The following is a 20,764-nucleotide window of genomic DNA, read 5'->3' as shown; positions in this document are numbered from 1 at the left end:
GATCCTTGACTTTGTCAACTTCGACCATACCACTTTGTCAAGGGAAGTAATTGGAGATATTTACTTTCGTGTTGGGTAGCACGGAGAACCATTTACCTGTTTAGACGATTCGTTACAGTTAACTCGTATCATTTGACTTTGGGTTGTTGCAAAATAATACTTGAAATTAGTTCCAGGATATTACCGCAGATGATAATGACATCGAAATCTTCTGAAAGTCAAGGGGGGGGGGACTAATTGCATGAGATATGCTTAACGGAGTTATCTCCCTTAAATTTATATAAAACCCCTCGGATTGAAGTACACAATCTAACAATAATGAAAAACAATCTTTTGATTATGGTTTTTAGACAGAGCGGATTTGGTTATATTTTCTGCGACTTTTCGTATTGAAGGTACACAAATATCAAAATACTTGCCAGCTGCATACATCGATTGAAATTTTATTTTTTCATTTGTCTTTAGATTTATGGATAAAATTGCCTTGGCTTTCTTATTGCTACAGCCAGTTTCTCCAAGTTCACAATTCTTGCTCTGCGTGACAGCTCTCAAATTGAATAAAGAATTATCAAGTTTGTTGTTGTTCGATATGATCGATCACAAAACCATCTTCGATCACTCCGTTAAATACCTCAAATACAAAACGATGACAGTAATATTTTTTCTTCGTAACAGTAAATCTAAGATAACCAGTATTGCTAACAGTACCAACTGTTTTTTTCAACCTGCAATGTCTAATTTCACCATTACGTGACGCTTCGTAATTCTCGACGACAGGGTGTCGGACAAATTCCTGATTCATTTTATATAATAATGTATTTGTCTAACTTATAATTTGCTTAATTTATAATTTGCTTAATTTATAATTTGTCTGAAAACTTAGTTATATAATCGCGCTCACATTTTAGCGCATCATTGTTATTTTTTTTGTTATAATATCTTTTAAGTTCCCTGTATCGCTTACCGCCGCCATTTGCGCACAATTGTGTTTTACCCCTGACTCCAATACCACATCGCAGACACGGTATTGGTCCCAAACTCCCCCTTCGAATGCTTTGGGAATGTTCCCCGCAGAATTCTTTTCTGCAGGATTTATTACAAGGAGTTACAGATCCTACCTTGAGCCACTTGCACTGATTGGTTTGAGGCATTATATATATATATTATTTCTTATTTAAATATCTGTCTTAAATATAATATGGAAGAGTTTGAGAGATTATATGCAATCAAGCCCCGGAAAGCTTCTAGATTTGATCTTGACAGACTAACCCTTGATTCGCGGAGGCAAGCCCTGACTGGTCTGTTTGATATTATCAGAGATGCCAAAGAAGAATTTCGTAATGATGGAGCATCTCACGTGTGGTCTACATTCAGAATTATACACGACGACGATGTCAAGGACGCTACAATGAGTGATGCACGAGCGAAAACAATCATCGATTACCTCAATCAGAAATATCATTTCAGAATAAAGTTTATTGTGCAGGCGGATTCCGATACGTGGATTATTCGTGAAAAACGTGACCCTGTCCTTGCTAATAGAAAAACTGCTCTGTTAAGTAAAGATTCCAAACCAGGAATGTTGACTGGGATTGATAAACCATATTACGCTCGAGCGTATTCTGTAACAGCGGTCATTTATGGAATCTATCAGCTAAATGATAGACCTAACATTAATGATCTTTCCCCAATGAGATTTTCAAAGCTGAATTGTGTAGCCGAGCGAGTAATAGAACATTTTACAAATGCGAAGCGTGGAAACGGTTTAACTGATCTGCGACGTGAAAAAATAAACAAATGGGCTGAATCGGTTAAGGATACAGGAGCATCAATAAACGATGTCGCTGAATTATCAAGTAAATTAAAATTTCCAATGATAGTAAAAACATTAACGGGGGAGGTTTTATATGAATCGGATAGTAAATCAAGAGGAGCACCAATTGAAATTATTGACCATAACGCTCACGCTTGGACCTCCGCGGTAACAATATTTCCACGAAATCGTATTGTGAGATATTACTAGTCAGAGAGCTTTTGGAGTGGAATATTTGATGCTATCAGCCGAATAAGCAAGAACGACCCTGTGTCAGTGTGGTTGTTTAAAAGTTCCGAAGATGGCGAATATGATCAATTTGTAAGACCTAACGGCGAATTATATCGTAAAGAATCTCTCCACGAAGAAATGAGAAAACTCGCACAGAGATACTCAGAAAATACTGAGCAATTATTAACTAATTGTTTTACAGTTCCATCAGTTGCTGCCCACGCCGCGAGAGAGAAAAACTCATGGAGACCAACACACGATGAGTTCCTTGAAGATGTCCAGGATAGTTGTATCGAATACGGACACGGCGGTTTGTGGAACACCGAGTATAATATCAGCGAGATGATTTCCGTGGACATGACCGCGTGTTATCCCGGATGTTTTCTTGGGATGGGTGAGTGTGCTGGATATTTTAAAATATTTGGTCATCCTTGTCATGAGATGGTAAGAGTATCAATTAATGGTCCATTACCTGATTTTGATCTGACAGGATTTGCTCGTGTAACGTCGTTTAAATTCACTATGAATCTTCATCCGATTTGTTATGTTTGGTTTGGCAGACACTTCTCGGAGAAACGTTGGGCACCAATAGTGTTATTACGATACATGCTTGACAGTAAAATACTGATATCGTTGGTTGTCAGTGAAGCGATCATATCGTACCGAAAACATACTTCGGTTTGGTTACCAACACCGGAACGTATCAGTCTCGATGAAGTCATCGAAGAATATTCGCGGGAATATCCAGACCAATCCGCAGACGTCATTGTTAATGATGCTTCTAATATTCTTAAGATTAAGCTCAGCAACAGTGAAAAAACAGCAAAAGATCTCGGTAGAAGAATAATCGGTAAATTTACTCAGGGTGGTGCATATGATCATAAACGACATCACTCACGATTGATTATGGATGATGTTGAATTAGATTTTATAATTAATGATACCACTGCGAGAAATAAACTTTGTAATCGGGAGGATGCTTACTTGTCTGACGAAACAAAGTTGGGCACAATTGTTAGTTACATTAATGGAGAATCACCTCAGTACACACATCTAAGATCTTCGATGCTCGCTTATGTTTCTATAAATTTGCTATCGATGATAAATAGATTTCCTGACACTGCAGTTAGAGTTGCTACGGATTCATTTTATATCGATAAAAAATATTCAGAATTACTGGCTCGTTTCACCAGCAATGATGAATCATGGAGTTCATGGAGAATAAAAAAAGAAATGTTACATTGTTATTGTGAATCCACTGATGTTGCGGTTAAAGATAGTTATTGTAAATCAGAATTATCAGAAATGTCGAATGCACCATCTGTGTATGATCCAGTATCCAGACACAAAACCGTTTATTTGAACTGGGCGGGTGGGTCTGGTAAGACAACTCGAGTGATCGAATTATTTCGACAGAATTTAGATATGATTGTGCTAACACCAACACACAGACTTGCCAGGGAGATGAAACAACGAGGAGTTAATTCTTGTACTTATCACAGCTTTTTCAAATACAGTGGTGGTGTGTGGACTTCAGATCGAATGGGAGAGAAATATATTCCAAAAACTGTTATTTGGGATGAAATATGTACGGTACCGTTAGAAACATTAAAAACATTTCTCGATTGGTTATTAACAAAAAATACAGCTGTGATAATGTGCGGCGATCACGGTCAGCCACCTCCATTTGTTGGACCATTCCCCACACGATTGGTTGAAGAAGTTTGTTGATTATTACGAAGTAGTGACTGATGATCATAGATCTCTCGATGCAGAATTAAAGGAATTTAAAACATTAATCAGACTACAACCGAATAAAATTCAATGTGAAATTATGCGCAAGGTGATTTCAGAAACTTCCTTGAACGACTTTTGGAAAACGTGGAGACCAAACGATTTGATAGTGGCAAGTAGAAAGATAGTCAGAGACACACTTCAACAGCAGTTATTTCAATTACACAAGAAAACATTTTCAACACTGCCAGTGCCATTGTGTTATAGACCAGCTGATTCGCGGTTACAGAAAATAGACATTGATATACCAGGAGAGTCAGGGAGGAAATACAATCTTGTGTTGAATGATGTTGTTGCAGTTGATATCAATGTTGTTGAAGATGCACTGCGCGCCGATAAATCCCCGTGGACGCTAGGATACGCAATGACGATACATTCATCTCAAGGACTAACTATCTCTGATACAGTTGTTTGGATCATTGATGATCGAATTGAGTGGTCAAATTTAGTTTACTTGGCTGTGTCAAGAGTCAGAAAAATATCTCAACTGCGGAGAATTGTTTTGGATGAGTCAATGGCTGATGAAATTGAAAACAACAGTGATATAATAAGAAAAAAATTAACTGGTTACAAACAGTGACAAAAAAAAATAATGGAGAATTTGACCTTGATGTTGAATTTATCATGACACTGAAACAACAGAAGAATAATCACTGTGCAAGCTGTAATTGTGTAATGTTGTGGCAGTATTCAGATAAACATTCAAGACAATTCACCGTAGATAGAAAAGATAATCGTCTTGGTCATACACGCGAAAATGTGATGCTGACCTGTCTTGAGTGCAACCGGCGTAGAGGCGCTAATTAAGTGATTTGGGTGGTAATAGTAGTGAAAGGGGGCACCCTACGGACAATGGGAATTAGCATTACAAAACCCCTTGGGCAAATCTACGGACAATGGAAAATTAACATGGAGAAAAATCGTGGGCAAATCTACGGACAAGGGGAATTAACATGGGAATAAATCGTGGGCCACTTTACGGACAAGGGGAATTTAACATGGCGATAAATCGTGGGTCACTCTACGGACAAGGGGAATTTAACATGGGATTTTTTTAAAAATTTTTTTAAAAAAAGGGGTAGGCAATTCAAAGACTATCTCTTTTCGAGAAATATGGCTGGCCCTGAAAAGGGCCTTTGGGTTTTTTCTTCTTCTTCTTTTAACTTCTTAACTTCTTCCACCATCCTCTTATTTTGTCCATCATTCCTTTCTTTTTCTTTTCTGTTTCCGGCAACCAGTCCGGGTGGCCCATGGCCCGGAACTTCTCTTGGATTTTCATCCAGTTTGTGTTCAGTTTTTCAAATTCATCCCTTTTTTTCTATTTTCTTCTTTTCTTTCTTTATACCATCTCTCTTTAATCTTCTTGACTTCTACCTCCATCACTTTTCTCATCAACTCCTCTCCTTTCCTCAGTCTTTCCTGGCCTCTCTCCACATAAGAGCACTCTGTCCCATGTGACATTTTTTCAAGAAAGCACCTGACTTTGCTTGCATTGTCAAGTGCTTCCTTTAGGCTTCCCACTCTGACATAGGTGGGATTTATCATACCTCTCAATCTTTTTTCCTCCTCTTCAATCATTCCTGCTATCAGTTCTTTGGCTATGTTTAGACATTTAGCGTAGTCCAGGTACTCTGCTATCTTCCATTCTTTTTCCAGTCTCTCCACTACATAGATACCATCTATTATCCAGTTGTATATATGTACCAAATTGTTGAACAAGTCACTTGCAACCACCATCTTCTTGTTTACTTATTCCGTAGAATGGTTCGAACGACGAACGTGGTGGCTTATTATAGTGAAAGCGCGGACGTGATGGAAAACATCCCCTAGAAAACATAAAATTGATCTTACCTAGATCATGACCCAACATCGCGCGTACGTGAAGGAAAACATCCCCTACTTTTCTCATTTCATATAATTTAACCCTAACTATACTCTTCAGACACGCTAAGAAACCCATAATCTACTATTCACACAAACATACCTTAACTCTTACAAACACAAACACACAAACACACAAACTCATACCCTCACACTATCTTAAAAAAAGAGTTAGTGTTTATATACACACTACTCTACCTACACACATTGGCAAATTGATCGTTATTTCTTTTCTGGAGTATTGGGTAGCCCTTAAAAGGGCTGTTTTTTGAACTCCTGATGCACCTATCTAATGGTTGCACCGTCCTGGCCTTGCGCCACACACGCATCTTCTTCCCCAGTCTTCTTTCACCTTTCTTCTGGGGAGCGCAGAGGGAGGATGATTCGCTTCAACACCCCAATCCTCTGTCTCGGGAATATTGAACGACATCCTCTCTTCTCTTTTCTTTTCCTCTTCTTCCCTCTCTCTTCTCTCTTCCTCTTCCTTCTTTACTCTTGCTTCTTCTACGATAGCCTCCGCTGATAGTTCGTTTACTATGCGCCTGGCATATTCTAGGTGCATCTGGAGTTCTAACAGTTTCACTATTCTGCTAGTCATTCTTCTGGCTGTGTTGATCAATCAACAAGGGTAGCTGGACTGCCGAACGAGTTTCAATTTATACTGAAAGCGCGGACGTGATGGAAAACATCCCCCTAATAACATACAATTCATCTTACCTAGATCATGACCAAAAAAAACAACAACGCGCGGACCTAAAAGAAACACTCACTCACTTTTTATGCTACCCATCACTATTTTAAAAATTTTTCATAAATCACTTCAATTGACTATCCACATACGCAAAGCAATCCAATCTAACCCCAAATATACACCTCATACACCAAAAAAGACATCATTTTAATCTACTATCCACACCAACTTACGTGAGCTCTTACAAACTCACCATCTCACCAACACATACCCTCACATTTTTAAAAGCAAGAGTTAGTGTTTATTTTCACACTACTCTACCTACACACATTGGCAAATTGATGGTTATTTCTTTTCTAGAGTATTGGGTAGCCCTGAAAAGGGCTGTTTTTTTGTTTTGCTATGGCATTCTTTTTTTTTTAGTTTCTAAGAATGCGATGTCCTCTGAGGATAGACTTTCTGGCGATAGGTCTGCTTCTTCGAAAAGAGAAGAAGAACTCTTTCGTGTCGATACGGCAATCGACAAAGCCTCTGTCAGGTTCAGGTTGCTGCTGCTGCTGTTGCTGTTGTTGCTGCTGTTGCTGCTGTTTCTGAAGTCTGTACTTCTCTGTCCATTCTTCTTTTTCCCTGTTCACTTCTTCTCTGAAGAGCTCTTCTATCAGGTCTTCAGTGATTTTTAACATTCTCACATTCTCTATTTCTTCTGGCTTCGGTATCAGACTGTGTCTGACCCTATGCAAATTCACGTAGGCTTCGTTGAGCTTAGCTAGTTTGGAGCACATCTTCGTAGGAGGATGAGTCGACAATGGATGGTTAGACTGGAAACAACCCCCGTTCTTAAATTCAAAGCGCGGACGTGAAGGAAAACATCCCCCACACGGTTTTCTAGTCTCAACGTTTCAGTGAGTGTCATGAGAGGGATATTAAGAAATGAAAGAGCATCAATTCAACATTCTTATAGCTAAACAAACCACAAAGGCATTTTTTTCAAAACACAACATTTTTTATTCAAAAATCACTTAACACTTAACAACAACAACTCTAACATTTTTTAACAATAATCCAACACTATAACATCAAACAATTTTTTTCAAATCACAAACATTTTTTCTCAATGGACAATCTACTTTGAACAGGGCTGACAACGTTGTGAATGAAATTGTGATTTCCACTGTTGGAAATCATTAGGCCATTGATGGACACTACGTTTCCTAGCTTGAGACAAAAGATAAGCATAATGGTCACAGAACCATCGATCTACTTTCACATCGTTTCTAGCAGAAGAACGAGGATCGAAATGAGTCACTAAATGTTCTAAGGAATAGCCCAGGCTGCGATGATGCAGAAAATACACACAGTATTGTCCACACACCAAGGAATCTGTGCCTTGTAATTTCACGTTATTGAATCGGGTGGTTTGAGCATTTCTTCTCATAAAGTCGATGATATCGTCTTCCAAAGGGGGCAATCCGTACGAATCGAAATATTCCACACATCCTTCTTGAGGAAAGTAGACGGCTACCCAGTGGGTTCCTGGGAGATGACTGTCGTCCGTGTTGATCACGTAAGCTTGATGGTCTTTAGGTTTGCGATGAGGGAGTTCATCTTTAGCACAGACGACAGGACTCCAAGAAGACGTATACGAACTGTGGTTCAAAAGGTAATAAAGTTCCCAGGTATCCATTGTTTTGTGTGGTTTTTTTCTTCACAGGTAATAATACGTCGTCAATTCGATCCTGACTTTTTGCTTGAAAATGTCTGACGAATAAACGGTTATTCGTTCTGTTTCCTCACTCTGATTCAGGAGAGCTTCGATACGATGGACCTCTTGAGTGGTTAATGGTGGACAAGAATGTTCACGCAAGTCTTTATACCACTGATGCAACACGTCTTTGTCCGAGATGAGACTCCAAGCATCGTCCAGATACTCGTCCAATTTTTCTTCTTGACTTAACATCAGGCATTTATCGTGTTGAATTTGACTGGGATGATCGTTTTGACATCCATAGCAATTTTTCTTGATCAATTCCGTCATTTTGTCGACCAAGTGTTTGGCAAAACAGGAGACTAAATGGGCTTCTTGTTCTGGCCATCTCGATTTCATCATGATCACTTCTTCTTCTTTTTCCACGGTCTCCTCACATTCCATCTCCAAAGTTTCTCCACTAGGTAAAGAGGGATAACAGTCTTCCATAGCTTCTAATAATCTAGAATGACTTCTCTCAAACTGTTGATTTCTATGGTATTATCGAATTCTGCATACAGGATGACGTTCACTGTCTGTTTCAGTTGTTCTGCAAACTGAAGTTCCACACGAATCTGGCCAGATTTTATAGGGTGGAAATGTCCCTCGTCGCTGCCTTGGTCTGGAGTGAAATCGAAAGCCCACAAAGCATAGCCTCCTGCATAATCTTCGTACTCAATGCCGTGACTGGTGTTGGTTCCTAACTGGCCGGTGGCTTCGTACAGGAACAAGTACGATCTCAAGTAATTCATCTTTGTGGGATCAAAGTCAGGTTCGAAAGGTCGGGTACACAAGGTCTTGCCATCCCGACTGACTTCGATTTTCTTCACGTCGAAGTGTTGAAAGTTGAAAGGATTTTTAGCGATAGCTCCGTTGAAGGCTGAATTCTCGACCATGCCAAGGATTAAACGCTTGGGTAGCTGTCCTTGAAACAGATGATCTTCGGTTATGGATTGCAGTCCACTGGGAATGGTGAACGTTTTCACTTCCACACGTCGTATGGGATACTTGGCGGTCGTTCTGCTCAACGTTTGACTGATGTCGTTACCTACTTTGGGTAACACTTCTACGCGTCGTACGTAGAGTTTGGCTTCTAAAATTGTGCTTTTAGGAGCCTTAGCAAGATCAAGAGCCTGCAAATGGAAAGTGGTACTGCTGCGATTCAGTCTCAAGCGAACATTGACCCCGTTCAGCAAATATTTCTCTTGCAACCACATGTCCAAATGCAAACGATCCATCAGTTCTAAACTCTTTTTACCTAGGATTTTGTTTTCTCTTGCCTCAAAGCATTCATTGCTTGGATCTATTGCGTCGAACTTGGTCGGTGTGTCATCTACCCACAGCACACAGGCATTGAGATGACTTGTCTTGGCATCTGTTCCGTACGTCAAGAGATTTTCCAGGTAGGCACGGTAAGGGTAAGTATCCATGCTGCTGCTGACTAGTTTGTTATTCAAGTACAAATCCACTGAGCTGAACAAGGAATGCATGAAATTGTTGACGGGAGCTATATTATCATCGTCTTCTACTCCTTTATCATCTTTTTTTAGAACTTGGACTTTTAAGTACAAGTAGCTGCTATTCAGATCGATGTAATCTTCGGGCTGTCCTTTGATTTCAAACTCGATGGGAGCGGAATCGATCAATGAGGAGACGGGATTAAATTCCACCCATTGGGATTCTTGCATCGTCATCATGGTAGGGGGCATGGCAAACAGATCCAGTTCCGTCTTGGAACAGGCGCAAGACTCTCGGTGCATCATTTTGTTCTGTGTTTCAATAATCGAAAACGTCTAAGTCTCGAACGGTTCTTCTTTTCTTGGCCTTTCTCGCTTGAAGTCTGGTGAAAGGGTGTTTTCTTATTCGTCGTCTCTTTCTGCCTTGTCCTTGCTGAATGCCAGACTCGGTAGCGTGCAGGGCATTTATAGGTGTCTCTCGTCGGCCCAAAATGTCTTTGCCCGTTTGCAGCAAGACATTTTTGCCTGCCCTCATGAAGGCTTCTTTAGGGTTTTGTTTGTCGATGATGACATTTTGGAGAAATTCTTTGCCTTGTGTCAGTGGCGCATCTTTCAAGGCGTGCAATCCTCGTGTCACCATCGGTTTCAACACCGGGGCCACCGAACGAAAGGCCGATTTTAACATGTCTCCTAAACCGTGTCCTCGCTGTCGAGCCACCCCTCGGTACACTGGATACATGACTTACTTACTTACGAGTCGTGAGAGAATCGTTTTCGAAAATGGAGTTTCACCGTGACTTTTCCTTTGGTGAATGGAATATTTTGTCCCAAATCTCCTTTTATAGTAATGTTGACCGTGTCCAAATACGACTTGCTGACAGGCAAATAGTGAGGATGGACAAATTCGCGGTGGACGTGATAAGTGTTTCCACCTTCCTCGTCAGCGTTTGTGGCAGAATCCACTTTGAAAGGAATGACACGCAGTAACGGCACGGAGGTGTGTCCCACCACGTTGTATTCCACCACATCGGAGTACACGAAGATCAAATTCAGTCCTTGGTTCAGTTCTACCGGGAAACGAAAATACTTGGCAAAAGAGTCGTTGTCATAAATGACTGATGATTCGGGGGATTTTTTTTGTTCTCCTATCTTCCTCATCTCCATGTCACCGCCCAATATGTCAAACAATTCAGGACAAAATAAGAAAGACATGAATTTTTTGGACCCCTCAGAAAATTTCATCAGAAAGCGACGAGCTATTTTGTGGTATTCCAGGGTGACACTTTTTTGGACATTCCCCAAAGCTTTATGGAACACGCCATTAAACTTGGAGGCTATGGCGCTGACCAAATGATGACCACTGAAATAATAGCCTGGGAGAATGGACAAGTTGTAGGTCCACGTTTTAGTTTTGTCATCATAGGTTTTATTGCTATATGTGCCAATCTTATCCAACTCATCTTGCAATTGTTTGTCATGAACTTCTACCTTAAAATAATTTTGATTGGGAATGACATTGTGGACTTGGGTTGGGTGAATCATTTCCACTAAAGCCACTTCCCAATGGGCTTCGTGATCTAAGGGGATGGCTTGAGGTAATTTGGCCGTGTAACAGCACAACGTGTTGTGGGGAAACACCTCCATGGAACTGTCACTGGGTAAGGTTAAGTAAAATTGGTTTTGGTGACTCATAATTCCAGAGTTCTGTGGCTGTCCGAGGGGTTAGTGGACGTCAGAGGCGTGTCTCCGCCCAAAATGGGGTTCTGGTTGTGGTTATTGGAGTGGTGACTGACACTGGCACTGGACACAAGGTTCCCGTTCGAAGAGAATTTCAGGGAGGGATTGGGAAGCAGGTAACCGATGCAACTGCTCAATAAAATGGTCCACAATTGTTTGTCTCCTTGTTGCAAACTCAAATTGGCGATGGCTGCCCCGATGACACAATACACCACGAAGATTTGGCAGAAAAAGACGATTTGCGTTTTAGGCACACGTTCTCCACACCACACCCACAAAGGTTGTTTTTGTAAATCTTGCACAGAAGAACTAGGGGAAGAAGGAGTGGTCGACGTAGCTGCGTCTGCTGTGTGAAAGGGCATGATGGTCACTTCTTCTTTTTATAGTCGATGACTTGCGAAGCGTCGATCCAAGAATCGAAACTGGGTGGATATCCTTTCCAACGTACTTTGACTTCTTTGACACGTCGTTTGCCCACTTTACGGGTTCTGCGTTCGAGAATGCTTTCGATGTCGTACACGTCGTCTTCTTTTTTGGTGACACGTTGTAACTCGGGCAAATAAAACGTTCCTTTGAGTACTTCTCCGTTCATGTCTTCCAATTTATAGACGGCAGGATGACGGCCATGCACTCGTCCAGTGACGCGAAACAATTCGGTCGTCCAGTTAGGTAAGTAACCTTTGTCGAAAGTGCGTTTGGTTTTGCCAATGCGCACCCAATCTCCTACGGTCAACTCTCCACTTTTCTCGGGGACAGCCCTCGTCGGGGACGTACCGAACAGGCGCTCGAACACCAGCACTTCGTTGTCGGGAGTCACGTCTTGCGGGGCACGTCCGATGCTTCGATGGTAAGATTGGTTGTACGCTTGCACCAGGTGCGGTAAGATGTCGATGTACTTCAGAGTGTGGTGATGCGTAAAATATTTCCACATGCGTTCTTTCAAAGTGCGTTGAAAACGTTCCACAATGCTGGCTTTGGTTTCGGGATTCTCGGTGGTAAAAAAATGAATGTCACGTTTCTTTAATTCTTTTTGGAAAGCTTGGTTCAGAAATTCGGTGCCTTTGTCCGTTTGCCATCGAAGAGGGCGACGACCACTTTGTTTCAACACCCGTTGCAGGGCTCGCACTAACTCGCTGCTCGATTTGGAAGTCAAGGGCACGACCCAGGCAAATTTGGAAAAGACGTCGATGACACAAAACAAATATTTGTAGCCACGATTGTAGCTGGCCAAATGAGAAACATCGGCTAAATCGGCTTGCCATTGATGATCGATGCCTTCCACTCGGGTGCGACGTCTGGCAAACTTGCGTCGAATGGGTTTGTGTAAAGTGTAGGTAGCTTGTTCTTGTAACCATCGTTGCACTTGAGGTAAACGGAGACTTTTCAGTCGAGTTTTGGCAGCACGATACAATTTTTGAACTCCTGCGTAACCTGCAGGATGGGAGGGATCGTAGTAAATGCTGGCTAAGACTTTTTCCATTTTTTGTGTTGGTTGGTGTGTTAATAAGTCACCCACTCTTCGGTGATGCTACTTTGGGTGGGTCGAAAGGGTGGTTTGGAAACGGATATACGTGTCCGATGGGCTACGGGAGTAGAAGTCGAAGGTAGTGGTGGTGGTGGAGGTAGCAATGGAATGGCTTTGGTTTTCTTTTCTTTTTTCGCTTCTGGTTTCCCTTCTTTCTTTTTCACTTCTGTCGAAGGAGGTGTGGACATCATCTTTTTAACCCAAGCTTTCATTTCTTCTCGTTGGGGTGTGGGGGACGGGGTCAACAAGGATGCTGCAATCTTACTAGAAATGGGAGCTGCTGACGGTGTTTGAAACACTTCGCGCGTCTCTTCTTCCTCAGGTCTTTGTGGGGTAGCATCTCTGGTGACGGTTGGGGATGACAGTAGTAGTGGTGGTGGTAATGATGATGATGGTGCTGGACTTTTCATCAAGGTCTTAAAATCTTTCAGAGTGGGTAAAGCTGTTTCGTCTAAAGCTTTCTGGTGAAAGAGTTGCAGTCGTTGCAAGAGTTGACCGTACTTTTGCGATTTTTCTGTTTCGGACAAATCTTGGCGATCCATCAAGGATTGCAATTCGTGTTGTAACTGGGACATCTCGCTCAAATTGGGATTGGGAGGTAAATGCGGGGTGCGTTGTTCTTGCCACCGATGGTATTCCATCCATCGTTTGTAAGGCACTAAAGCTAGTTTTCGTCCTTCCATGGGGTTGTCAGGGGTCGATTCTGAGATCTTGGGACTTCCGAGGGCCTTTTTATCTTGCTCCCACCAGTCCTCCCAACATGGTTCCCAAGACTCCTTTCAGTATGGGGCCTAACAAGAGAGGTAAAATGCCTCCACGTTGGACCAACATCTTCTTTTTTTGACGAATGGGAATTTTCTTTTGAACCATTTTCCGAAGAACGTGACGATGTTTGCCTAAGCATTGTTTCTGGTGTTTGGACAAAGGGATCGTGCCTTTCAAGACGTTCAAACAACATTCGCACACGGTATCGATGACCTCTTTGGAGGCCGTTTGAATGAGTTTTTTTCGTAGGGGTGGAGAAGCTTTGGACAGGACAGATAACATGTCCCCATGTTTGGCTAAACGTGGTGGCAGTCCTTTCCTTTTCTTTCCTTGGGGTTTTCTGGAGGGTGACATCTTTGAGTCTTCAGGAGCACCAAAAAACACTGATATCCTACTCGGTCACAGGCCTTTTTTATACTGGAACGCGTCGCCATTGATTGTCTTTACGTCGTATCAGTTTGAGGACAGGCATGACACGTCGTGCAGGGGTACGTAACGGACTAAATCGAGCCAGTTCTTGCTTGGACAAATCCAGTAAACTTTGTAACATGCCCGATCTTTCATGGACTTTGATTTTGGGAGAAGGTACTTTGTGAGCAGCAGCCACTGCCGCTAAATTGGAAGGTCCTGCCACTGGGGAAGTTCTTTTGGGGGTCATCAACGGAGAAGTTCTTGGTGTAATCAACGTCTCCAAGTACTCTTCAGTTCCTGGTGACATCAACGGAGAAGTGGACAAACGTGAGGCTGTCGGAGACGCTGTGGCAGGTCGTGGTTTGCGAGTGTAAGGCTGCGTCCTGGCCGCAGTGCCTCTCTTGCGACTAGTTTTCTTCTGTGGACTTTTCTTTTTCTGAGGACTTTTTCTCTGTTTCTTTTTCTGGGGGCTTCTTTTCTTTTTTCGGGGTGGTGTCTGGTAAGAGGAGGGTCCCGCCACTGGAGAAGTTCTTCTCTTTGGGGACCTGGTCTTTTTCTTATTGGGGCTTCGTTGAACTTTTGTCTTAGGGATAACTTTGGGGGCATTAGGATCCCATCTTAAGAGTGAGCGAATGATGACCCCTCCTAGAGTACCGCTCCCTCCAGGTTTCAAAATGATTTGTTTTTTGGTTTGAGTGTCGATGCGGGGATCGGCCAGTTGGACCAAAGCGACTTTGTTTCGATCGAAAAAGCGTTGGGTTTGATGAGGAATCTGAATGATTCCTTGGAGTAATTGACGTGCCGTCACCGTAAACCATCGTAAGACTTCTTTGAGGCTAGCTTCTAAGACACGAGCTCGTGTTTGTGGATCTTTTTCTCGACTGATGCCATACAAGGCACGAATCAATTTGACGGGAAGATGCGACTGAAGGGACGTCATGTTCGCACTGAGTGTGAGACAGACGAAAAAGGGTCTGAGGTTTTTATAGATTTTTTTCATGGGGAGTAAAATGAAGTCGAGGACGGAGACGTGTACAGGACAGGCCCTCCGTCTTGGCACCAGTGGTGAAACAAATGGGTACGAAATCGCAAATCCTCGGGAGTGGTAGGTTTCAAATCGACGAGTAAATAGGCGTGTGGCGTTTGAGTGGCATCGTCGTACGCCTGAGTCAGCCAAGGCGTTCCTAACTGTTTGGCTAAGACTTGCACTTGCGATTTATCTCGAGGGCTTTTAAACAAGACCACGTAATGCGCATTGAGACTGATGGTGCGATGGGCTTTACTTTGTTGAAACAAATTTTGGGTGATGTAAACGACACTGGCATTACGGTGATGCCCTTTGCGCGTGAACCACATTTTAATTTCTTCTTCGTCTTCTCCTAACATGTCGTCGAAAATGACCAAATGGGTTAGACGGGAGTCAGAGACGATGCCGTCGTCTTCTTTAGGAATGCCTTCCACAAACACGATGGAATCGCCTTGACTTTCTCGCAAAAGGCTGTACGCCGATTGCCACTCTTTGTAACACCACACGATCCGTTGAGGGGGCCGATCGATCAAATGATGTTTATGCTCGATCAAACGTTTGACGAATTCGGTTTTGCCTGAACCGCTAGGTCCAGCAATGAGCATGTTAAAGGGATGGCGAAGATACAAAGCCTCCCAACTGGCACGATCTAAGTGTTCGTCGATGACTTTGACAGTAGAGGAAGAGGGAGCAGAGACAGCAGAGGTAGCCATGGTGTGAGAAATGTCACTTGTGACACGAAAAACAAACAAGACAAGAGTTTATATACTTTTTTCAGAACACGTTTATTGAATGTTTCAAATATGAACACGAAAGACAAAAATACATACAACCCAAATAGTGATGTACAGGAATATAAAACACAGCAAAGCGATCAAAGTGGAATATAAACAAGTGTCTGTACAACATGTTTTGGTTAACCAAGATGTCCTAGGGACAGTGTGTAATGTTCTTACAGTCTCTACATGAGGTATTGTCACACAAGTGTCCTCCCGGAATGACCTTTCAGGAATGTCCATGACAGTCCTGTCCTGAAGCGAGTGGTTGTTCTCGGTGATGGGTTCTTCTGGCACCGTCACTAACACAGGTTGAAAAGTAACTTTTTTCCTTGAACAACTCTTGTGCATACTGGGCCACTTCTTGGGTCCAAACCTCAAAACCCCCCTTTTTCCAGTCGCGAACATCTGTCCAATGAGGGTGTAAGTCACAAGCTACACACACATCGTCATACACGTCTTGGGTAGCTAAAAGTTGACGAATCTGTTTTTTCCTGTTGAGGTCGAGAAGTATCCAGATGAAACCGCAAGGCTTTGAGCAAAAGGAGTTTTTCGTGACCATTTAAGGCCATGGAGGTGGTAAGTACTGATCGTAAAGAGTCCACAAAGAATCGGCTGGTAAACGAAATCCCAGAAAACAAGTCACTAAGACACACACCACTTGTCGTCCCAAATTGAATGGATACAGTTCTTGCAATAATCGATGGTAATGATCCACGGTTTGAATATGGTCATTGAGTTCCTTCCACGGAATCTGTTGGATTACATACGACATAAGTCGTGGCATAGCTGCCTGTTTTTATAGTCTCTTTGTTTCGAAAAGAATACACGTACTTTCTAGCCAGTGATGTTCGTTTTCCAGTGGGTAATGTAAATCTTGCATACTGTAACCGAAACGTCAGAGTTCGATTAGAAGTTTCCTCTTCCGCTAAGTAGATTCCACGTAAAATATGTTGGTAATCCTTTACCTCGTCTTCCTCAATGGGTTGCTCTAGGTGAATCTCGAAGTAACCAAAATGATCAACACGTGATTCATCGGGGGCCTGGAAGTATTGAACAAGGTCTGACCACTGAAACAATTTCTGACGAATCAGTTCTCTTATACCCTTCAGGTACCAGTGGTTAAAGATCTGGTGACGTAACGGATGCAATTGTTCTTTACGTTTCACTTGTATTTTGACCAGCTCTCGGTAAATGCGTTCTCTCAACTCCACAGGCAAAGCACGAATGTTCTCTTGTAAAGTATCCATGAATAGGTCATACTAAATCCTCTTTGGTCTGACACAAGAAATGTACTCTTTGCACAAACATGGTTTCACTTCAGTGTTGAATTTAAATCGTTGAGTCACTAATCTACACATTACAATTCGTTCAGAAGTTTCCTCTTTCACTAAGTTGACATTGTGTTCAAGATGTTGGTAATTCGTTAACTCTTCCTCTGGAATTCGATGCAGTACGTTTACAATGATGTAACTACAATCGTCCATACCAAACCAATCCTTTTGAAAACTAGAGGATCGTTGATCAATGTCTGTCCGATGGAACACTTTCAATTGAATCAATCCTTGTATAGCTTTCAGGTACCAGTGGTTCAAACACCGGTGACGTAACGGATGCAATTGTTCTTTACGTTTCACTTGTATTTTGACCAGTTCTCGATAAATGCGTTCTCTCAACTCCACAGGCAAAGCACAAATGTTCTCTTGTAAAGTATCCATGAACAGATTATTATGGTAAGAAGTTACTTCAATGTCTCGGTCCCACTAAGGGTAAGTAATGACAATTCGGTGACCATCGAGCATGTTCTACGTAGGCCGAATCTTGCGGTTCCCAGTGGTGAAGTGACACACCGCAACTGAAGCACTTGACTTTATCTCCTTCGCCCAAGTAGAAAAATCCGGCTCTGGCTAATTCTTCGGGGGTCGGTCCTCCCAGATACTTAGGCCATTTTCCTTTGAACGATTGAAGCCGATTTTCAAAGTCGCAGTATTCCGACAAACGCACAGGGAACGAATATTCGTCTTTCACAGGTTCGTTTCGATGAGGGTTGAGTGACATGGGTAGGAGTTTGCTCAGGGCTGGATGACATCCGTAGGGGGGTAGACGTGAAGGTGAACATTCCCCTTTAAAACGAAACCCAGTAAAATGTCCAAGAGGACGAGCGGCATCACTTTCGCATCCCACAGGTTTGACACGCACAGCATCACTTTCCATGATAGGGGTAGGGGCACTAAAGTTCCCATGATGCTTTACGGCATCGCTCAGGTCACAAGGTACAGCATCGTACCCATCGCAAGGCTCACAATCGCAATCCACTTCCGAAGCCTCACACTTGAATTGTGCCCTTCTAAACAACTTGTTCTGTGTTTCTCTGAAAGTATTCATCTTGTTCGCTCAGTCTTGGTAGTCACAATGAACTATCGATTTTGCCTAGGGTTCCTTTTTATATACAGACCAATACCGACGTGACCGTACGGTAAGGTGAAATGATTGGGAAGTCGAACTCGCTTCTGGTATACAATTTGATAGATTTTTTCCAAGGGTCGACTGACGATGTGGTGAGTGGGTAAACGTACAATCTTGTTCGGTTGGTGAGTAGTCACTTTAAAGTTTCCATCCTCTCCCGATTGCAAGGCTTCTTTCAATACCCCAAAGTTGACCACTCGACTGGTACGATAATTCAGAGTCAGTCCTTTCACTTTGCACGTCGTGTGCACTTCTCCTTGTTTGTCACGGTATTCGTAGCCGTAATTTTTGGGACCGCCACTGACGAAACTTAAAATCTTGTCGTCGGGATGCTCGTCTGTCCAGGCTCCTAAACGGTCTCCTTCGATGTTAGGGTGATGTTGAATCGGGTGATGGATGTAAATGCAACTGTCCGTGTCAAAGTACAGGACGCGTTCCCCTAACAGTTCTAAAGCCTCGTACAATTTTAAGCGAGCATGGGCTGTCACGTAAGCCGCAATGATGACATTTCCAAAAGGGTCGTCTTGTACAAAGTCCAGATCTTCTTCGTAATTGACCAAGATCAAATTCTCTCGAACGACGTCCACGTGTTTCATGTATTTGGTTTTGTCGTGAATCATCTGGAAGTAGCGGGAAGGTTCTGTCAAATATTCCGTCTTGGGTAAACACGGTCGTTGTGCCATTTTACCCCACAAGCAATTTAACATCACTTTGGCAAACGATCGCCTGCCTTCGTTTTTCTCGATGTGGTCTAAAGTGATGCCTTCTTGTTCGTAGTATTTCTCTTTGAATTGTATTTGGTCTTCGGGAGTGTGACACCAGGAAGGATAGCCGCTGGCTTCTTGCTTCAGTTTCAAAAAGGCATCCACGTAGTCGGCGAAAATGCCTTTCTGAGTAGGGTCACCCTTTCGGTATTGTTGTGTCTTGGGAAAGTGGCAAATTTCGTACACTTCTAACAGTTGGTATCCCATGTCCAGAGCTTTGAACAATTCTACGCTGACCCAGGTTCCCGTCAAGGCCCGTTCTTCCTGGGTGTGCTGACAAGGCTGATCTTGGTTGCATGTTTCGGCACAAGTACGGCACAAGGGAAACATCAGTTTGCCTTGACAATGGTGAGGTAAGACGGGATGGTATAGGTTCGTGGGAGGCAAAACTTTGCACTTGATCAAGCCTTCGTATTGTCGAATGTTTTTCAGGTCGATGTGTTCCGTCAGCAATTGCGGGTGCCCTACAGGAAAGCGACAATATTTGCACACGTAGGGATACAGCGAACACACGTCCAAGTATTTGATTTCTTCTCCTTTCTCTTCGTCGGCTTGGTACAGCAAACAGGTGGCATTGGTCCTTCCTCCGTACAAACTATCCCTCGGGTTCAGCGGGTCCATGAACTGGTAACTTTCCACGAGGCGTTTAAACTCGGGATCGGTTTTCATACGGTGATCGTACTCGTGTTCCCACATTTCCACCACTTGGTATCCTTCCTGTTCTAACTTTAGGCGTCGCTGACAAGTGTCCTGGTACAAGTCTTCCATGCTTCGTTGCAAAAACTGATTTTTAGTACCACGGTCAGGGTAACAAACAGGACATCCGTGAAATAAGCAACCGTTAAACTCGTACACGATCTTGGGGTTTTCTAAGTCCCAGCCATCGACCGAATACGTTCCGATGGTTTTTTCGCCCCCTCCGTTGCGGGCATGCTGAATCCACTTGTCTTCCTTGTCGCACAAGTAATGTAACCAACGTAGGGCTTTGACCGAGTATTGACGCTTGACAAAGTGGGTCGTTTGAGGGCTGATGACAGCCACGGTGTTTTCAGGCATGAATCGTTGTCGATACACTAGGGAACACGCTTTGGCAATGGTGCAAGCTTCTTTCAAAGGATCGACCCCTCCGTGTTCCATGAACAGTTCTCGAAATTTTCCACAGCAACGCCGTAAAATGTCCACGTCGGAACGACAATACTTTAGCATTTCTTCCTGAAAGTCGAAAGGGTCTGAGACGTGAATCTGGTACCAAGCGTAGAAAGCTTCTCGTTGTTCGGTACGCATGTTGTCGGGGTCGTAATAGTGAGCCTCAGGCAAATGGGGTAGAACGGCGTGTTGATTGGCTTCCGTATTGAAAAAGTGTGGAAAGTACCCTTTAGCCATTTCTGTCATTCCAAACGTTTTAGGCATTCGACTCAAAGGCATGGCCAAATAGCTCATCGAATCTTTAAACTGTACTTGTCCCACTTGCATGAAAATGATTTTGGCTCCGTTCAATGTCACTTTAGGACGCTCGGTGCCTTGTTCCGTATAGTGCCTCAAAAGAAACTGTCCATCGTATCCGGAGAAATTGTGAGCCATCACCGTGGCATGACGATGACAATCTCCGTAACGTTCGATGTCCTCTTGGCTCCACGTCTTGTCGATGGGGTCTAAGACCCATCGAGCGAAATCGGCTAGCG

The sequence above is a fragment of the Sinohyriopsis cumingii genome, chromosome 13 (assembly GCF_028554795.1).
Source record: "Sinohyriopsis cumingii isolate HCF-2022 chromosome 13, ASM2855479v2, whole genome shotgun sequence".
Taxonomy (NCBI): domain Eukaryota; kingdom Metazoa; phylum Mollusca; class Bivalvia; order Unionida; family Unionidae; genus Sinohyriopsis; species Sinohyriopsis cumingii.
Note: the sequence above shows the minus strand (reverse complement) of the source record.